Source organism: Pteropus alecto, unplaced genomic scaffold (genome assembly GCF_000325575.1).
Source record: "Pteropus alecto unplaced genomic scaffold, ASM32557v1 scaffold70, whole genome shotgun sequence".
In the NCBI taxonomy this organism is placed as follows: Eukaryota; Metazoa; Chordata; class Mammalia; order Chiroptera; family Pteropodidae; genus Pteropus; species Pteropus alecto.
In genome coordinates this window covers 4,125,598-4,133,614 of record NW_006431912.1, presented here as the reverse complement: position 1 = coordinate 4,133,614, position 8,017 = coordinate 4,125,598, and the positions used below count along the sequence as shown (strand labels likewise).

Here is an 8,017-nt window from a genome sequence, read left to right as displayed (position 1 = left end):
CGATCAACATTTCTCATCATGATTTCTCTCTTAAAATTTGGAATTAGAAGTATTGAAAATTATGAATGGAAGTTATTCCCATCTATTCCTTCCGTGCTTCTCCAGTTGAGGTCAGTGATCTAGCTCTTTCAGAATTTCCTGAGGTTGGCCAGTTAAAAATGAAGATACCTGAGTCTCACTGTATCATGATTAAATTAGTCTCTGGGGGAGGGGGAGGAGGGAGGAGGATACTTTGATTCTATATTTAACAAAGTCTCTTAAGTGATTCCAGTGCACTCTAAAGATTAAAGTCATGTATATAGCCATGCTACCCTGAACAAGCCTGATCCTGTCTGATCTTGGAAGCTAAGCAGGGTTGGGCCTGGTTACTACTTGGATGGGAGACCACCTAGGAAGACCAGGTGCTGTAGGCATAAAATATAAAAAATAAGGGATTATAAAATGACAAGGTCTTTGCAATCCATGAGGTCAATGAAGGGTTGCCTCGCCTGAAAAAAAAAAAAGATTAAAGTCATGCGTCTAGCTCAGTTGTTTTATCTCTCTTGGTCTCTTCTTGAAGACTTCCAGGGATGTGGACTCTTAATTTCTGAAGGCAGTTCATTTAGATTTTTTAAATGATAGTGTGCTTTATATACAATAAAACACACATCTCTTTAATATTCAGTTTTGACAGTCATATACACATCCATGTAACCATAACCCAAAGAAGATACAGAACATTTCCATCATCCCAGAAAGATTCCTCAAGTTACTTTCCATGCAACCCCCCTCCCTCGGATGTAGCCCCTTTATGTTTTCTATCACCGCAGGTCATGTTTACCTGTTCTAGTACTCTATATAAATGGAATTTAAAAGTAAGTGTTCTTATATGCAGCTTTTGTCATTCAGTTTAATAGCTATAAGATTTAGCCATGTTATTAAATGTATTCAGTTCATTCACTCTTATTTCTGAGTAACTTTTCATTGCATGAATATACAAAAAATTATTTTATCTGTTCACTTCTCGATGGACATTTGAACTGTTCACATCTTTTGGTTATTATAAACAAGCTGGTAGAGCATTTTTGTAAAAATCTTTTTAAATACATATGTTTTCATTTTGGATAATTAAGAGTGGAATTATTAGGTCATATGTGTTTAACTTTATAAAAATTGCAAATTTTTCTTCAAAGCGATTGCACTATTTTACACTCTCATCAGAAATGTTCCAGCTGCTACCCTTAACACAGTGTTATCAAGCTTCATGATTTTAATCATTCTAGTGGTTAATAAATGACAAAAGAAGGAACATAGGCGCTAAGATCTCATTGAGCTTTAAACTTGAATTTCCATGACCTTAAAAATGTTTAGTACTTTTTCATTTATTGGTTTTTCTTATATCTGCTTGTGTGTGTTTATAACGCTTATATCTTTTGCCCATTTTTAAGTGGGTTCTTGGCCTTTTTGGTTTTGATTTGTAAGTTCATTTGCATTTTATAGAAAAATCTTACCCTGTTTTGAAAGACTTGGATATAATACATCAATACATGGAACTTTTATAATTTATAAATTGTTTTCGATGATTTTGTTTGTTGTATGTATTCTTTATCTCGTGATGAAAATATATACTTTATACTTAATTCATGGATAAAGAAATTAAAGCAAAACATCCTATAAATGTTTTTCAAGGCACAAGGGGACCAAAAATGTGATTAACTCAAAATTGAGTGCATAAATCTGTTTGAATCTTATGATTTACTGCCTCAAAAGAAGGTATCTGTTCCATTTCTACCCAATGAAAACAATTTAAAAATTCCTAGTAAGCAAATATTTGCACTGTTTTGGCTAAATTTGATCAATTTGCTTTGTCTATTTACAAAAACAGTCTTGGGAGATTAAAATCTAAGTTATCTTTGTTGTTTTCTAAAAAGACGAGAGCAGTTCTGGAGAAGCTTCTTTCTCAGTTGCAATCGAATTCTGACTGACAGTGTTTATGTAGCTGATCTTTTCTGTACTGATCTCTTAGCGCCTATGTTCCTTCTTTGCAATGTCCTAACACACAGGACAGGGGGATTTATTGTTCCTATTTGGTATAAAACTTAGCAATAGTTCTCTGCCACCTGAAAGAAATGATTTATAGAACTAAAATCCAATCGACTGATTTGGGACATTGATCCTAGCTCATAATTCTATTCACCTTCTAGATAAAGAATTCCCAGAACAAATCTTCCTGGTATACATTCAGTTAACAACTTGAGCTTGCCTAAATGCGTCAAAATGTACTTAACCTTGGCCTCTAGCATTTAATCTACTGCTTTTATTAATTTTTAACAAACACTTTTCAATACGTATTTATTGATCTATTTTTTATGCAATAGTCTAGGAAGCATTAATTTCCCAGAGGCCATCCTGTTATAGCATATAGCACAGTACTATATCCAGTTAATTATTATACATATTTACATGTTGAAACTGGGGTTCATTGACTCTCAGTTTTGAAAATACAGCAACCTGAGTACCCTAAAATCCTTCAGTACAACTTCATAGAAATGTCAACTAAGGAAAATAATTCTTTGAAATTCTTTCAGTACATCGCTGGACTCACTAGAAGAAAAAAAAAAAATCACCAGGTGTCAGAGACTAGAAGGACATGAAAAATAGTAAAAATAAATTTTTTAAATCTGTTACATACATGCTGAGAAAAAAACATTTGCTAAACCTTCAGTTTCTCTTTTCTTTCACCTAATTCTACCTTTCTATGCTTTTTGCCCACGGAAGCAGTGTCTGTCCCCAGCCCACAAACTTTCATACTATTTGGACACAGTTACCCTTTCTTTCAAAGATGTTTGCAAGATATGTGGAGATCTGTTTTCCTCAGTTCTGAGTTGTGTTAATCATAAGAGTGGGTATTAAGAGAAATAGGTTGTGTTCTGCCAGCTCTGGGTGCCAGATATTGAATAACATGAGTGTCGATAGGTTGTTTCATGAAAGTGTTATGCAGAATCCTTAAAAGTGCAGGTCAAGTCCTCTCACTTATTCAGACCTGTATTACTTTTCTAGGGCTACTGTCGCAGAGTAACGCAAACAAGTAGCTTACACAATAGATATGTATTGTCTCACAATTCTGGAAGCTAGAAGTCAGTGAAGATATCATCAGAGTTAATTACTGCTGAGTGTGAGAATCAGTTACATACCTTTGACCTGGCTTCTTGTACTTTGCTTGGCAAATTTTGGCATTCTTTGGATTGTAGAAGTGTCACCCTGATCTCTGCCTTCATCTGTATATGGCGTTCTCCCCATATGCATGCCTAAGTTCAAATTTTCTCTTTTTATGTAGACACTAGACATATTGGATGAGGGCCCATCCTACTCCAGTACAGCCTCATTTTATCTAATTACATCTATGATGATTCTATTTCCTAATGGGGTCATATTCTGAGGAACTGAGGGTTAGGACTTCAATATATGAATTAGTGGCAGAGGATAACCTATAATAATACATAAGAGCAGTACTGAAAAAATGGAAGACAATTGCACAGAAAGACCTTTCCCGCATGAAAGATGGAAGTGGAGGAGACCTTCTCTCCTGACTACACAGGTCCTGTAGTTCTTGAATGAGTCAATGCAGGCTGAGGAACTATAACTAATTGACACTTGACTCAGTCAGTGTTGGTGGGAGGGTATTAGAGACCTATTGATTTGATTTAGATAATTTAAGGAATGAATTTTACTTGTACTCTAAATATCGTGAAATAAACAAATAGGGATAGTAGCTTTCCATGTGAATATAAAGAAGGAATTAAAGTTCACATAGTGTATAAGTCAGGATTCGGCAAGAGAAGCAAAATAGCAGAGGAGTGTTAAGAATTGTATAAGTCCCTGGATTGTAGTTCTGGCAGAAATATTGCAAGCATGGAAAGCAAATCTAAATAAGAATAAAGTGTCACTTCAATATAATGTAATCAACCTGACATCAAGTAGCTAAATTTTCACCTTGAGAAATTGTGCCATATCAGGACTCAGTGGTGGTATCTGCTGCTGGCAGTTGGGTACTCAGCAGTGGCTGTCATCAGGTTGGCTTTGATGAGTGCCAGTCTTTGTTGTTGAGCCCATGCATGCCTTCTGCCCCTTCTATGTGGCCACTTTGTTCATGAACCCATTGGGGTCTCACTGGTATCCACAAAATGGGTCATCCTATCCACTTGATCATTTAAATGCTTCTCTGCTATCATCCTGGATAAACTTTTACATGGGACAGAAATCTTTACATTCTGTGCCCAGTCAGAGAAATCTATCTACATACCTCCTCCCCAAGACACTTTGGCTCCTCATATATTAGGATCTAAGGCTAGGTCTGTACCTCTAGTTCTAAGTATTTAGAAATGACTGTTTAAAAATTTGTTTCTTATTCCATTCACTTCCTAGCTGATTTCAACAAAGAGCTATTGGCCTTATTACAGTAGAGTAATTCACTTGTTACTAAGTTAGCTCTTATTTCATTGACACTTTGATTTAACAGAGTCATTAAAAAAAGATCCCAAATCTTGTGGCAAGGGTCTAAATCGGATGTTTAATCTATACTATAAGTGGAATTCTGCAAATCTCAGCAGTTGAGAGCTTCCTTTTGTCAAATACTTCCTTAACAAATACTTCTAATAACTATGCCATTGTTCCTTGTGAGATGTCATTGTTACTTAATTACCCTGTGCTAACGTACATGGAGAATGCCAGAGGGTGAACAGACACAAAATTGCATGGTGGAAGGACTCCAATTTTTTAGTTTAGTGACAAGGCCGAGAACACTAAGAGAAATTCAATGATAATTTTTCGCCTGCATCAGATATATGAATGGCTATGGTTAAAATGGAAATATTTATATTACCATTATTGAGACTATCATGTCACACCATTCTGTCACCCATTCGTTTCATTGTGTTTCTTTATTAAGCACTAGATAATCTGAAAAATAGGGATAATAGTTATTCAATGATCTTGGATGTGCACATACTCTACATTTGTCAAAAAAAATTTCAGCAAAACATCAGATAGAAAAATAGACAATAAATCAGAGTATTGATGGGTTTACTGTGCTGAAAAATGTCACTCTAGGAGTCCCGAACTTCTTGGGCTTAAGTTACGAACTCAAGTGACATTTAACAACCCCTGAAGTTTGCTATTTCCTCCTAAGTGTGTCAATCACTGAAGATTTATTACCCACTTATATTTTTATGTTTATGTCGGAGAGATTTCGTGTCATATTGGTGGCTTCTAACATGGGGACATACTAAGAATGTCAAAAGCAGAGCAGAACACAGATGGAATAACCAATTAAAGATGGTTTCTAGTTGTAATGAAATCAGAATAATGAAGAAACAGAAAGGTTTTAGCCTCACTGCTTGTTTTCTCTTATTTTTCTGCTCATCAAATCTTATTCCTTCATTTATATGTCATTTCTTTTTGATACTAAACATGTTCTTTAGCACCTATGTAGACATTCTGTATACACACAAATTGTAGATTCCAGCTGGAGAGATCCAGCTTTTGTGTGTATATGTTGTTGGTTTATTTGTTTGCTGGGAAGGTGGTGAAGGAAGATAACAACAGCATTCCGCAGGATACTTCTAGTCTTCCCAACTCAAGAAAATTATAGCAGAGTTAGGGGCAATCTAAAAAATAACAGCTAAGGTAAATAGATGAAAAGAATCCAGAGAGAAGAAGACTTGAGAACCATTATCAAAAATAATAAAATATGAAAGGGATATGATCAAAATCTTAAATAAAGATATTAAACAATACAGTGAACATGTGCTCATTAAACAACAGTAGTACATGAGAGGAGGAGCATGATGACCTAGCCATAATTTATCTTGTCAAATCTTATACTCCTTAATCTTCCAGGAGCCCTGTCAGGCTCTCAGAGTAGACTTTCAGACCCCTCTCTCAACTGGTATAGGGTGAGAGAGAAGCAAGTCTCTGTTTATTATTTTTAGTGGAGGGTAGGAATGCACAGAACACCTACATTTCTCTTCAGAGAATTCTTTCCTTCTTCTATTAGTCATTTATTAATTTCTCAAGGTTAATGAAGAACAGAAGATCACAAAACCAGTTTTCATCCATCTTCTTTGTAAATCCTAATCAGATGGTCACAAACCATGCTTTAGAATACGGGAAGAGCTAGCATTTATTGTTTTGTTTTTAGCCTTTGGTGCTTTAACTGGAACAAGGAGAAAAAGAGTACAATTCACGATCCTATTACATAGATATTGCTTTCTGTATTTTAATGATGATTAGGCTTAGGTTTGTCAGCAGTAAGGTGACTTTTTCAAGGTCACACAGCTATTGGAGAAAGAATTGGGATTCAAAACCATGTCTGTTTGATACTAGGACACATCTAAAAAATTCATAATGTGAAATTTTGAAAAAAGATTAAGCCTTAAAAGAAATTTTTTTCTCATTTCCTACTGTGCTGCATATTCTCCATTCTGCATTTCCATATCTGTTTCCTACTAGTTTCTATCATGATTTGTGCTTATAAAGGTGACCATAACAGAACCCAAGTGAAGTCTCTTGCTTCTGGGTTCTGGTTGGCTTTGGCTAGTGACAGGCACAAGCAGGAGATGAGGAAAGGCAGGAAGATAATGAGTTAGGGGCATTTATTCCTCTGGCTCCCTCCCTACCAGGGCTGTGACTTAGCGGTAGCCACAGTTCTCTTCTGAGAGCCACAGCTTGTCTGATAGATCATTTTCAGGATTCCAATTAAGTGTGGCCTCCCCTTGCATTGTCAGGTCAAGTGGTAGTAATGGCATTTGCTATAGTACCCCTCATTGGTTTCCCTGGATACTTTTTAATAGCTTTATAAATAGTGTATTCATTAAACTCTTCAGAAGAACCCATCTGTTTCCTATTGGAAAATATACCCAAAAATTGGTAAGTCAGTTTATTCATGTTATACTTGTTATTCATGTTATACTTGTTTTTCCAGTTCTCTGTTTGTTATGGGTGAAGGTGGTGGTATAGGGAAGGGACAGACTTTAACACATAAAAGGAATTGCATGAAAATGGAATATAGAAATAGTGGTTTTGAATCTTGACACCCTTAAAATGTCATTACATAGGGGACTTGCAGAAATACAAATATATATATTTTTCTTGTATATTTTTATTAACTCTTTTTATGTAAGAAAAATATAATTCTTACAATCTAAAAAAAATATTATATCCTTCTTAGGACAACTGGACTTGCTGGTTGAAAATATTTCAGGCCTTCTCAAATAAAACATCTCTATTAAGTCTAAACATTTACTTAATTTAATTTTACCAGGATTAATTTATGTAGCTTTATTTAGATCACTCAGCCTATTTAAATTGTCTAGTTTTCTATTTTGCCTTTTCATTCCTTGGTATGTGGGTGTATGGCAGGTTCATTATGACGTTATACTATCCAAGAAAAAGAAGGTCTAGAATCTATAAAAATCCAAATATAATAACTTGAGCAACTCCTTGAAGTTGAGAGGTTGTGGAGAGAAATCAGTAATCTAATGACAATGTCCTTTGTTTGTGACAACAGATAAAGAAATTTTGTCAATATATTTATTCAAAGTCTACTATTACTACGTGACTCTGGATAAATCTGTTTAATCTTATTAACTCTATGACCATGATGACATATATATATAAAAATAAATTATTTGTCCTTCAATAAAAACAATAACAAAAAATAATGATGATGTGCTCATTATTTTATAACACGTTGCATCTATTTTTGTACCAGGTTCTTTCCTTGACAAATTACATGTCTGAATTCCTCAGGAAAATATTCTACGTGAATTTCAAGGAAGCTTTTGGTAAGATTATTCATTATAAATCACTATTTCACTCTTTATTAACTTGAGAAATTTGTCAAGAAAAACATAAGATTATTCTGAGCTTTTATTGATTTCCTTTTCCCTCAGCCTTTGTGAAAAGGAACACATCATGAATTAAGCTACTTGAGTTCATAAAGTTCCAGTAAATAATGCTTGAATCTTGTATTTTATCA

The 8,017-nt window shown here is 34.7% G+C and overlaps 1 pseudogene; it reads left to right on the top strand.

Annotated features, from left to right (window-relative positions):
- Positions 1-294: 294 nt before the first annotated feature.
- LOC112472604 lies at positions 295-413 on the top strand (annotated as a pseudogene).
- Positions 414-8,017: the final 7,604 nt, after the last annotated feature.